Genomic DNA, 13674 nt, shown 5'->3' with positions numbered 1-13674 from the left:
GGTGTGTATGCATAAATGAAATGCATGTAGCTATGGCTATCCTGGAACTTGCTATGACCTTGAACTTGAGGGGATCAAGATGCCTGCCTCTGCCTCCTGAGTGCTAAGATTGAAAGTGTGTGTCACCAGGCAATGGTGGCACACACCTGTAATCCCAGCACTCGGGAGGCAGAGGCAGGCGGATGTCTGTAAGTTCGAGGCTAGCCTGGTCTACAGAGCTAGTCCAGGACAGCCTTCAAAGCTACAGAGAAACTCTGTCTTGAAAAACCAAAAAAAAAAAGAAAAAAAGAAAAAGAAAAAGAAAGCGTGTGTCATTGAAAGGTTCCCCTTCAAATTGTAAAAGCCATCTTTTAAAAATGTCTTTAAATTTTTCCAAAATAAGATAAACACATATGTAAATGAAAGAAGAAATGTCCCTCTTCATTTTGTACAGAAAGGAACATGCTGTTGTTTATTTTAGGAAGCTATGGAATATTCAGGAGTATTCAAAGTGTATCATCATGGAATCTATATTATTAAGGGCCTATTTGTGGCTAAGAAGAGTTGCTATGTCATTGGTTTTATCCTAAGATTTATAGAGCTGGTTTATAACACTGTATTCTTAATTGTATAGGTAATATATTTAAAACACATGGTTCTATTTTGAATGGCTTTGTTGTATCCCCACCCCCTTTCTATTCATATGATCTATATGCATCTGGAAACCATCAAAATATCACAAGGATAACACAATGAGTGCAGTTCATTTAAGGTATAGAGGTTATAAGCAAGATCCATATCATTCGATAAATATTTGGTAATATATTATAGAGATCTGGAAAACTGGACCTGGGAGGGATTTCCAAGCACACAGATAAGACACAAAGTGCAGGAGGAGACCAACTTCACGGACTCAGAAGCTTAGGAGAAAAGTTTTTTTTTTTTTTTAAATTAAAATATTTATTATTAGTTTTAGATGGAGGCTGCTTATATTGTTCAGCTTGGTCTTAAACTCGCAAACTCCAGCAATCTTGCTTCAATCTCCTGAACAGCTGGGACTACACACACAGGCTACCACCCAAGGGAAAAACATTTCATCCCACTTGACTTAAATCACCAAAAACACACTAAAGATGTGCCAAGCATCTCTTTCTGCTTCCTTGTGTGTGCTGGCTAGCTTTATGTCAACTTGACACAAACTAGAGTCATCTGAAAGGAGGGGACCTCGATCAAGAGGAAATGTCTCCATAAGATCCTGATGTAGGATATTTTCTTAATTAGTGATCCATGCGGTCCCTGGGCTGGTGGTCCTGGGTTCTATAGGAAAGCAGGCTGGGCAAGCCATGAGGAGCAAGCCAGTAAGCAGCACTCATCCATGGCCTCTGTGTCAGCTCCTATCTCCAGATTTCTGTCCTCAATGGTTTTGATGATGAACTGCTTTTGATATGGAACGGTGGGTGAAATTAACCCTTTCCTCCCCAAGTTGCTCTGGTCACAGTGTTTCATCATATCAATAGTAACCCTAACTGAGACAAAATATTTCTGCTTCAAGTCTGTGCTTCCTTCTTAGTGACCGAATACTCTCACAGGGTGCTGAGCTATTGCAAAGGGTCTATGAAGCCGTGGGTCTGTCTAACCCGGTAGTAACAGTATTGCTGTATAAAGGCATTGTATCCAAGTGGATGTCTCTGTCGCCAATTAATAAATTTATTTAGATGTGTATATAATCGTTCTTTCTGTGTTAGAAATGGTGACTTATGTTACTTTGTTACATTGTTGTCACAAAATACCTGATAAGGGTTGGGGCCCTGGGTTCGATCCTCAGCTCTGGGAAAAACAAAACAAAACAAAACAAAACCTGACAAGATGCTACATAAGGAAGGACTGGCTTAGTTTAGCTCACAGTTCCAGGTTACAGTACCTCAGAGTGGGCCAAACGATGGCAGCAGAGCTTCCAGAGGCTGGTCATGTTGCACCAGCAGTAAGGAAGCAGAGGGAGGTGAGTGGGAGACACTCCGGGCTTTTTCTCCTTTGAATTCAGGCCTGGACTGCAGCCCATAAAACAGTACAACCCGTAGTTAAAGGCTCTTCCCACCTTCATTAATCTAATCTAGGTAATTCTTTACTGGGATACCTAGAAGGTTATCCCCTAAGGGAGTCTAGATTCTTTCAAATTGGCACTCAATACGGGTTTCATGTAGCCCAGAACTCTTTATGTAGCTGAAGATGAACAAGAACTTCTTAAATGCTGGGGTTCTAAGAATGTATTACCTACCACATGTGCTTTCTTACTGTTCTTTTTCTTTTCTTTCCTTTTCCTTTTGTTTTTTGTTTTTTTAAGAGACATGGTTTCTTTGCAGCTTTGGAGCCTGTCCTAGAACTCACTCTGTAGATCAGGCTGGCCTGGGATTAAAGGCGTGTGCCTCCACCTCCCAGCTTTTTGTTTGTTTGTTTTCTTTTCGAGATAGGGTTTCTCTGTGCAACAGTCCTGGCTGTCCTGGAACTCGCTCTAAAGACCAGGATGGCCTTGAACTCACAGAGATCCACCTGCCTCTCGCTAGGATTAAAGGCATGTGCCACCCCCACCCTTTCTATCCCCCCCTCTCTTCCATTCTTATGTATCTTTTAAATAAACAAAAACTAAACCAGGTGTGGTGGGGTGTGGGGTATGCCTTTCTTTAACCCCAGCCCTAAGGAGGCAGAGGCAGCTGGATCTCTGTGAGTTCAAGGCCAGCCTGGTCTACAAAGAGAGTTCAGGACAGCCAGAGCTGTTGCACAGAGAGATCCCAAGGCAGGAGGGGCACATGGTAAAAAAAAAAAACAAGAACCTAAAAGTTCAACTTGCATATGGAGCAGGCAGATAAAAGCAACCATTTCTGGAGGAGAAGCTCTTGGTAAATGTGGTAAGGCAAGCTCCTTCCTAGTCTCCCATCACCTTGCCGTCCCCCTCCCCCTTCCTGTATAGCTTCATTTCATGTAGCACAGTGTTTTTGTTGTTTATAGCACAGCATATTGCAGTGTTAGTCACCTTTCCATCATTGTGTGACAAATGCCCAAGGTAATTAATTTAAAAAGAGAGAAGGTGATTTACAAAGCAAATTCCAGGGCATCCAGAGTTGTTATATAGAGAAACCTTGTCTTGAAAAACCAAATAAATAAAATGAGAGAGAGAGAAGAGAGTCTTTTTTTCCTACTGGAGCCGTGGAGGCTGTGCCAGAGGGGGAAAAAAAGAAGGTTCCTGCTGTGCTGAAACCCCTAAGAAAAATCGAATTTCGCAGAGTTGAAGGTGAAGCACCTGCAGAAGGTTGCTGTGAGGACATTGAGACATTGAGAAAGGCAAGGAGGAAGCTTTGCTATGAAAAGGCAAAGCACTATCACAAGGAATACAGTCAGATGTGCCGGACTGAGATTCAGATGGCTAGGAAGGCATGGAAAGCTGGGAAACTGAACTGAAATTGGCGCTTGTCATCAGAATTCGAGGTATCAATGGTGTCTGCACAAAGGTCTGCAAGGTGTTGTAGCTTGTCTGTCTTTATCAGATCTTCCATGGTACCTTTGTTAAGCTAAAGGAGGCTTCAATTAACATGTCAAGGATTGTGGAACCACACACTGCACGGAGTTACCCCAACCTGAAGTCAGTAAATGAGCTCATTTACAAAATCAATAAAAAGCAAATTTCCACCGGCAGTGGTGGCAGGTCTTTAACCCCAGCACTTGGGAGGCAGAGCCAGGAGGATCTCTGTGAGTTCAAGACTAGCCTGGGCTACAAAGCGAGATCCAGGACAGGCACCAAAACTACACAGAGGAACTCTGTCTCAAAAAAAACAAAACAAAACAAAAAAGAAGTGAATTTAATTTCCTTGACAGATAATTCCTTGATTACTCCATCTCTTGGTAAATACAGCAACATCAGCATGGAGGATCTAATTCATGAGATCTATAGAAGCAGAAAATTTCCTGTGGCCCTTCACAGTATCTTCTCCACAAGTGGAATGAAAAGAAAGACAACTCAACTCATTTTGTGGATGGTGGAGATGCTGGCAAGAGGGAAGGCCAGATTAACAGGTTTATTAGCTGGATGAACTAAGGTGTTTGGCATGGTATTTTTGTAATTTGGTCAGTTAATAAACAGTCACAGCTTGGCAAACTGGAAAAAAGTAAGTAAATAAACAGAGAAGGTAGTAGAGGCCTATTCACATCATGGAGGCTGAGGAGCAAAGAGAGGGGTGGTATGGAAAGGGGCTAGAGTCTGCTATAACTAATCTTCATTGTCAAGTTGACTGGATTTGGAATCACCTAGGAGACACACCTCTGCATGTCTATGAAGGTATTTCCAGAGGATTAGCTGAGGAGGGAAGATCTACCTTGAATGATTGCAACATCCCGGGGAATTGGGTCCCACACTGAAGACAAAGGGGAGAAGTGAGCTGAGCAACAGCTCTCATCTTTCTCTGCTTCCTGACTGGGACTCCTGTGGTCACAGTGAGAGCTGCTTTCATTACCAGACCTTCCCTACCATGGCCGATTGCATCCTCACACTGTGATGCAAAAAAATCAACATTTCTTTCCTTAAGTGACTTTGGTCGGACTTCCGTGTTTTCATGGCACTGAGAAAAATAACTAATACTGACTCCCAACGTCCCCTTAAAGGACTGACACAATAAAAAAACAAAACAACAACAACAAACACCCACGATGAGCCAGTTCCCTCCTGCTATGCCCCATCTCCTGAAGGTCCCACCACTTTCCAAAAGTCCCATGAGCTAGAGAGCTTTCAAGACCTGGGGATTTAGTGGGGACAGACAGTCAACATCTGACTTCCACCAATGACCTCACCTCCACCAATGACGTAAGGGTAGAATGATGTTGGGGACCATTTATATGTGTCAGAGCTGTTTTAAAAGCTCTGGGCCTCCCTTCTTTGCTACTTCTTTATACTTACATTCAATTCATTCTCCACATTCATGGATTCTTTGTCTCTATATTTAACTGCAAGTGGAAAATACATTAGGGGCTAGAGAGATGGCTTAGCAATTAAGAACACTTGCTGCTGTTGCACAGAACCCAGGCTCAGTTCCCATCACCCACACAGCAGCTCACAACAAGTTCTAACTCCAGTTCCTGCATATCTGGTGCCCTCTTCTGACCTCTGCAGGTACCAGACATCCACATGGTACACAAACACACATGCAGGAAGCGCTCATATACATGATAAAAACACATAAACATGCTGGGCGAGAGAGAAAATATTTTAAAAGCTGTATTTTGAACACGTAATAAGTTTTGTTACTAGTACCCAAGCATCTCAGTGTAATAACTATTGACTCAGCATTTACACCCCACCCCACCCCACTTTTTTTCTTTGTTTAGCTGTCCTGGAACTCACTTTGTAGTCTATTTTGGTCTTGAACTCACAGAGATCCACCTGCCTCTGACTCCTGAGTGCTGGGATTAAAGGCATGGGCCACCACTGCCCGGCAAAGAAATGACACAAAGCAATCTACTACCCGGTGAGTTCTTGTTTTTGTTTTTCTAGATAGAGTTTCTCTGAGTAGCCTTGGCTGTCCTGGAACTTACTTTGTAGATAAGCCTGGCCTTGAACCCAGAGATCCACCTGCCTCTGTCTCCCAGGTGCTGGGATTAAAAGTGTGCATAACCACTGCCCACATTTACATTGTTTTAAGTGTTGCAAATAATCTAAAGATGATTTGTGTACATATTTACATATTTATAGCATATTCTATGCAGATACATGGCTATTTCATAGAAACGATGAACATCTGAGACTTCGGCTATCTGCAGGGAGCTTGAGAATCCATCTCCTTGGGATGCCAAGAGATACTTGCATTCACTTTAATATCTAACACCAGGAAAAGCTTTCACAATCCATATGTACGGCTAGATTGGAAATACCAAGATGCAGATGTTTGTTGCAACATTTTACAGCATTAGACACTAAAAATGTGGTGCTCTTGTGAGAACCCCAGATATTGTTCAGAGTGCCTCAGAAGGTTCTTGTTATAGGATGTGTTTTTTGCCCTCAATTTTCTGCTTACTGTGTATAATTCTCTCTTCAGTGGGGTATTTTTCGAAGGGACTTTACCCTTGGAATATTAACAGCAAGCCAGCAAGCAGATGGCATCGTTGCTGAGTGAGGATCCAGTGCAAAGTCTGAGCTCCCAAATCCTTAGCTAGAGGTAGGACTGGTATGAAGAGGCTTGTTTACTAGCAAACTAAGTTTTACTCATTTTTCTATTAATTATTTGATCCTTGCCAAGCTCTTACTCTGCAGCAGGCATTTCATGGCTATCTTCTCAACTCTGTGAAGCAAATATTGTTGTTCAGATGAAGAGATGTGACACGTTAAGCTGATTTATCTAATGTCCTGTGGCCAGGGGGAGGCAGAATTTGAATCTGAACACGGTCTGTGACCCCAGAACCTTCAGCAGTGCAGAGGGTTCTCATGCCTTGAGCACCCGCTTGCTCTTATCTTTGGAAAGGCAAGGGTTGAAGTAAGTTAAGCCAGACACTGACAGCTGTTTCCTTAGCCCCCTGCCATTCATCACTTATTGCTTATACTTCCCAGGGACTAGAAGGCATGTAAGTGGCTTAAATGCTACCAGCTCATCCTTGAATTTGACGCACAGATGGCACTGGGCCGGATGTGACTTAACCTAATTATTCTGGCCTTTTCACAGCTAGAAATGGTCATCAAGAAAGAGAGACTTTTAAAGACTTATTTAGCCTTTAGTATATTAAAATAGGAAAAAAAATATTTTGAAAACAAACGAGTCTGTGGCTTTTCCATAGGAAAGACATTTTGTTTACTATTGTCTTAGAAGACAATTTAAAGACGATGGCACACAATAGCTATCCAGTCATCAAGCACCATGTGGAAGCTGGAAGAGCTCACTGTTTCACACATATGGTGGCTGAAAAAGTAGGGCATCCTTCTGGCTCGACGGCCTGGCTTCTCTTACAGGCTTTGATGGGAACTCATCTCTCACTTCCTACCATCATTCCAGGATGCTGAACCATTTCACCATGTGCTCATGACCTATATTGGCTTCAAGCATTCTGGCTAAGTCCTGGACAAGAAGCTTTAGCCCTATGCTGTACCAATGATTTTGAGATGGGTGGAGACAAAGCCCAACCAATCACTTTAAATCCCCAAAGACTGTCTGTTAGAACCACCCCCAACTCTGAAAAGCTCAGGAGGATAAAACCACATGCTGGCAATAAGACTGACCTTCCAAGAGTTCTGCCCTGCCTCCACTCACTCAATGGAAAAATGTGAGGGAGCCATTTTTATTTGATAGGTTGGAGGGAAGGGAGCGTCAAGGTCAGAAACCAGGGATTCCAGTCTTGGGTGTGAGGAAGTAACAGAAGCAGTTGGGAGAAACAGGTAGCACCAGGCAGCCTACACTGGCATGAGGGACAAGTAGAGGACCAGAACACAGCTCCTTAAAGCTGCCACTCTTGGACTGCCCATTTTTGTGAATAGCTAAGAGTACAGTAGGAGGATAATTAGATTGATCAGCTGACTACCTGCCTTCAGGAAGAGAGAAGTCAGTGTCTGGGTTCTTGGCCGTGAATGAAGACCTACACACACTGTGTAGACTTAACAGTCTAGCGTGGTGGCTCAAGACTGCTTCAAGAAAAAAGTTCCTTTTTTTTTTTTTTTTTGAAACAGGGTCTCATTATGCAACCCTGGCTGGCCTGGAACTATGTAGACAAAGCTGGCCTTGAGCACATAGAGATTTGCCTGCCTGAGTGCTGGGATTAAAGGTGTGTGCCACAATAGGCTAAGAGATTTCTGTTGCTGCTGTTTTGTTTTTGTTTGTTTGTTTTTGAGACAGAGTCACTCTGTGTAGTACTGGCTGTCCGGGAATTTACTATGTAGACCAGGCTGGCTTGGAAATCACAGAGATCCTCCTGCTTCTGCCTTCCAAGTGTTGGAATTTAAGGCATGCACCACCACACCTAGAGACAGGGTTTCTCTGTGTAGTCCTGGCTGTGAACTAAGAGAGGCAGCTTAAAGGTGTGTGCTACCACACCCGGCTGAAATTCTTTTTTTGTTTGTTTGTTTGTTTTTGTTTTTTTTTTCGAGACAGGGTTGCTCTGTAGTCCAGGCTGGCCTCAAACTCACAGAGATCCACCTGCCTCTGCCTCCGAGTGCTGGGATTAAAGGCGTGTGCCACCACCGCCTGGCTGAAATTCTTTTTAATAGTCTATCTTCTTGTTTAAATAACAAAGAGATCTAAGTAACAGAATGCATCTTTTTTCCACACCTACTCAGCTGATTTGGGCCCCCAGTTACACATTTACAACATACCTCTAAATGTACAGCATACCCCTAAATGGTACGGCATACCTCTAAGTTTCATGGCAAAGAAGCAATGTTCTGAAGCATAAAACCAACTGCCTAGAGAGGTCTTGCCCTGTCGTTATTTTCCAGATGAGGCTGGTTTGCCTCTTGGCAGCTGGACGTTGGTTTGTTAACACTACCCATGTCCCAGGTAGCAGGCTCAGATGGGTCTCAAAATAGACCAGGAACACAGAGGGCTGATAAGATCCCAGTGGGCAGAAGGTAATGTTACACCATCTATGACATAACCTCTAGAATGATCGCTGCTGCCCTTTGCTCCAGAACCCAGCTCGGGTGCATTGAAAAGCAGAAAGTCCTCAAACAGTTGGGGGTGTAGTGTTCTCGCGCTTTTCCTTGAAGTTAGTTAAACTTCCACTCAAGCTCTGGAAGCATCAAATAAGCAGTTTGCAGCCTTTTCTTTCCTTTCTTCCCCTTATTTTGCTTTAGAGGGACGGGTGACCAAACAAATGTTCTGGGGGGCCGTTAAGCAGAACTGAATGCTTTGCTAGAGCACGTGCCAGCTTTATTACAATGCACGGCACACTCTGAGAGCTTTTGGCACGCATTGGAGCACAATTGAATTCTGGAGCTTTGGGGACAAAGAACACTGCTAATTTGCGCAGCCACTGCCGGAGAGCCCGGGAGATGGGCGGGGAGCTGGGAGGACACGCCTCTAGGAGAGGATGTTGGAGCATCAGGCTAGATGGGTTTTCCAGGCTTAGGAAGGGGAAAGACCCACCAGCGGAGATGTTCCGGTTTCTGCTGACCCATGTCAGGATATCTTGCCCCACCCTGATAGAGTTCAAATCTGTGCCTTCCCGCTGGAAAGCTGCCTCTCTGCGCTGTGTAGCTGCCACCATTGACCCTACTCTGAGAGGAAGGCGATGTACACTAATATTTATAGAGGAAACCAGGAAGTGAGGAGGCACAGCCCCAGCTTCCTGATGGTGCTGCTGACTCACACTGCCATGCTTCAGGCGATTTCCTTCATTTCTTTGTACCTCAGTTTCTCAGCAAAACATGAAGGATGAAAATGAAATCCGCTAGAGGTACGGGGAATACCCTAATTCACATTTACGATTTTTTTTTTTTTTTTTGACATAACCTACAAGGGCTTCATTACATGAAAGAATATGTCTTTATGGTCATCTCCCCAGCATAGGTCTGAATGAATACAGTTCGAGGTCCTTCAGGTCATCTTACCCACGGTGCCCATTTCCCCCACCCCCACTCCTTTCTTCTTTTACTTGATGTCATTCATTCATGTTAAGCTTTGCAAGACACAATGGAAGATGGGAGCATTTAATTTCTCTTTGCTCATCCCTGAAGCTGGTAGCTTACAAATCTGAGTCCCAGGGCCAGTTAGATGTCAGAGACTGGTAGCCACAGACTTTGTGGTCTAAGCTCTCTCTGTTGTTTAAGGTATTTAGGTTGCCCTTTTGTGCAGGATTTTTCCCCCTCCTTTTCAAAGTGTTGACTTCATTGTTTGGCTAGGGTGACTGCCTTACTTCCTCTTTGGTGGTGGTGGTGGGGGGTGTCTGTGTTTTGTCTCCTGCTGGGTTTGAAATGTCTTGTAATTTATTGGGTTTTGCTGGATTATGTCCGTTTTTGGTGTTTTGTTTTTGGTGTTCCCAAATTGTCATCAGTCCCCAGAACCTTCACCACCTCTAGTCCTAGACTGATGGAATGATAGGAAGGTGGTCTGTGGCGTTTGCAAGAGATCTGCATTTTTTGAAAACTGCCCTCTTCTCGTGCCTATAAAGAGAGTTCCCCTGAGAGGATAAAACAGCCAGCAACCCACAGGACTGTTATCTTTTCCCCCTGCTTTGCGGTCAGGCTGCTCTGTTACTGGGCTTACTATCAAGCGGTTTCAGAATGGATCTCAGGCCTTTAGACAGAAAGAATACTGTGCAAACTTCAACTTTTCTACTTCCTACTCACCTGCTTTTTCTGCCTCCCCACAAGTGCTATTTCCCATTCCTGAGAGCAACGTTTTTTTCTCTCTGACAAATACGTTTGGTAGATACCCTGGGATCTTTACTAACTCATCCCAAAGCATGATTATTATGCCGGAAAGTCTACTAGATCTTGTGTGTGCAGTAAGAATAGTTGTCAATAGCAGAGTGTATGAAGGTGGTGATGGAGAGGCCGAGGGAAGGGACCTGCGGGCTCACATGTTGCAGGGAAAACAGAAAGATTTCTGGTGATAACTATATCATAATGTTGATAGTATAATATTGTCTAGGAAGAACAAAGGCATTCCCCTATCTTCCCATGTGCTGAGCACCAAGGGCAATCGGTATGGGCTTCATGCACCCTTCGTGGTGACTTACATTTTCCCTTATTTTGACAGATGAGGACATGGAGACATAGGAAGTGAAGTGAGTGCAGCTGGTTTCAAACTGGACTTCAGGCTCTGCAGTTCAGAGAAAGGCCCTTTTGGATGGCATGTGCCTGTGCTGGGGAAAGCCCTAGAAATAAGTCCTCCCATGTTTCCCTGAAAAGGATTTGTTTCTTCTAGTCTAGAAGGACATTGGGCGGAGTTAGTTGTACTTAAAAGATGTTGCTGATGCCTGTTTTGCTTCCTTAGCCTTGGGGGTAGACTCTTAATGTTTTCCAGGATGTGTTGGCTCTGGGCTGAATACAAGAGTTCTCTGATACACTTAAGGGAAGCTTTGGGCCATTCTGCTAATTCAGTGAGGAACACCTTCTCAGAAAGAGATCAGAGTGTGTGTGGGGGCGATACCAGTGACTGGGTTTCTACTAGATGGCCCTGTCAGCTCCAAGTGAACATCCCAAAGACTGGCATGCTTGCCAAGGTCTTGGGCCACGTCCCTGTTGCTGTATTTAAAGGGCATGTCTTAGTTCTTAGTTGAATCCTCAGCATCATTTACTACGTTCATCTTTTGTTTTTCTTTTCTCTTTTTAATTTTTGAGACAGGGTTTCTCTGTAGCTTTGGAGGCTGTCCTGGAACTCGCTCTGTAGACCAGGCTGGCCTCGAACTCACAGAGATCCACCTGCCCTCTGCCTCCCTGAGTGCTGGGATTACAGGCGTGCACCACCACTGCCTGGCTTGTTTTTTTTTTTAAAGATTTATTTATTCATTATGTATACAGCAGTGATCTGCCTGCATGTATGTCTGCAGGCCAGAAGGCATCAGATCTCATTATAGATGGTTGTGAGCACCATGTGGGTGCTGAGAATTGAACTCAGGATCCCTGGAAGAACAGCCAGTGCTCTTAACCTTTGAGCCATCTCTCCAGCCCCTACATTCATCGTTTGAATGAACCCATTCTCTAAGTCTCCTAGTTTTTTAATGTTAATTTTTATTATTTTTTTGTTATGTGTATGTGAAAGGGTATATGCACATAGGTACAGGTGTCTGTGGAGGCTGGAGATGTCAGAGCCCACGGGAGCTGGAGTTACAGGTGACTATGGGCTACCTGAAATAGTTGCTAAGACCTGATCTCGGGTCATTTGCAAGAGCAATGTACACTCTTACTGCTAAGCCGTTTCTCCAACCCTGGTTTTCTAATTTTCTTCACATCTCTTAAGTGAAGTTTTGCTTGTTTCTCCAGGATTGATATTCTCCAAAGACATACCTATTCTCTAGCCCCAGGACATTCTCATTTGCAGAGATCTCATTCATTGTTAAGACTTCAAACGGGAGCTCCACGTGCTGGGAATGGTTTCCCCATGTCTGTCTTTAGTCTGCATCTTTCCTTTCAGTTATGGAGCATAAGCTTTCAGAAACTTCAACTCAAATGATCCAGACATCTAATACATAATTGGATGTGGCAGGGCATACCTGTAATTCTGAGTGGTAACTCAGGAAAGAGGTTCACAAGTTTGAGAGTAGTGTAGGCTAGCTACTTGTTTCTAAAAGCCATAAATAAGTAAGATCCATTATGTAACATACTCTGTTTATCCCACATCCTCTTGTCTTCTCTGTTTGTGGCGGGTACCTACAACTAGCCATCTGTTTGTCCAAGCGAGGGACCTTGTCATCGTTGTCGATTCTTCCTGTACTCTTTCTCCCTGACAGCTGTTTCTGTAAGTTCTATTTCAAAACTAATTGTATCCACTTGTTTGTTTGATTTTTTGAGATAGTGTCTCTACAGACATCTTTGGAGTGTTAGGCATACACATATAAGTCACCATGCCTGGCTCATGACTGAGATCTTTGTTTGTTTGTTTCTTGTAATAGAGTTTCTCTGTGTAGCCCTGGTTGTCCTGGATCTGGCCTCAGACTCACAGAGATCCACCTGCCTCTGCCTCCTGAGTGTTGAGGTTAAAGGCGTGCTCCACCACCACCCGGTGACTTGGATCTTTTTATTCTGACTTTCATCACTCCGTTGGTTGCTTTCCTGCATGCAGTCCTGCTTCTGATAACCCACACAACTCTCTGATGTGACCTCAGTGGTTGCTGTTGTTCTTAGGGGAGAGTCAACACTTAGTTTTGGCTCGTAAGACCCTGAATGACCTGGCCCCAGCGTTTCTTGTCTTTCTCTTCCTACTGACTTTCTCTAATTTCACATGCTACTTTGTGCCCTTACAGGCTTTACTATGTACCAGGCTCCTTTCATCTGGTCAATATTTTTTTCTTATCTTTAACTAACACTTAGTTTTTGTCACAGTTTTTGTGAGTCAGTATTTCAGGAGCAGCTTTACTGGGTGTTTGTTTCAGAAGGTTAGAGACAAGATATCAGCCAGGGCTGCTATAATCCAGAGGCTAAAGGGCCTTCCTCCAAGATGGCCATTCAAATGATCCTTGACAGGAGGCCTCAGCTTCTGAAAAACTGTATAGGCATCTCCAGATATTTGCTTGAAAATCCACATGACAAGTGCCTTAGTTTGGGTTTCTGTTGCTGCAATGAAACACCATGACCAAAAGTTGAGGAGGGAAGGGCTTATTTGGCTTATACTTCCATGTTATAATCCATCATTGGAGGAAGCCAGAACAGGAACTCAAGCAGGGCAGGAACCTGGAGGCAGGAGCTGATGCAGAGGCCATGAGAGTGCTGCTTACTAGTTTGCAACCCATGGCTTGCTCTTTTTGCTTTCTTATATTTTTGTTGTGAGCCTAGCCTTTAACGGCTGAGCCATCTCTCCAGCCCTCTTTTTGCTTTCTTGAAGAATCCAGGATCACCAGCCCAGGGATGGCACCACCCACAATGAATGGGCAGAGCCCTCCCCCATCAATCACTAATTAAGAAAATGCCCTACAGCTGGGTCTCAATTGAAGTTCCTTCCTTTCAGGTAACTCTATCTAGTGTCAAATTGCCATAAAAGTGTCCAGTATAAGAAGGTAACTTATTTATCCTTG

The 13674-nt window shown here is 43.9% G+C and overlaps 1 pseudogene; it reads left to right on the top strand.

Moving 5' to 3' along the window:
- The first annotated feature begins 1918 nt into the window (after nucleotides 1-1918).
- LOC118576288 lies at nucleotides 1919-4066 on the top strand (annotated as a pseudogene).
- The last annotated feature ends 9608 nt before the right edge of the window (nucleotides 4067-13674 follow it).

This window comes from Onychomys torridus, unplaced genomic scaffold (genome assembly GCF_903995425.1).
Source record: "Onychomys torridus unplaced genomic scaffold, mOncTor1.1, whole genome shotgun sequence".
NCBI lineage: Eukaryota > Metazoa > Chordata > Mammalia > Rodentia > Cricetidae > Onychomys > Onychomys torridus.
This window is presented reverse-complemented; position numbering and strand designations above follow the sequence as displayed.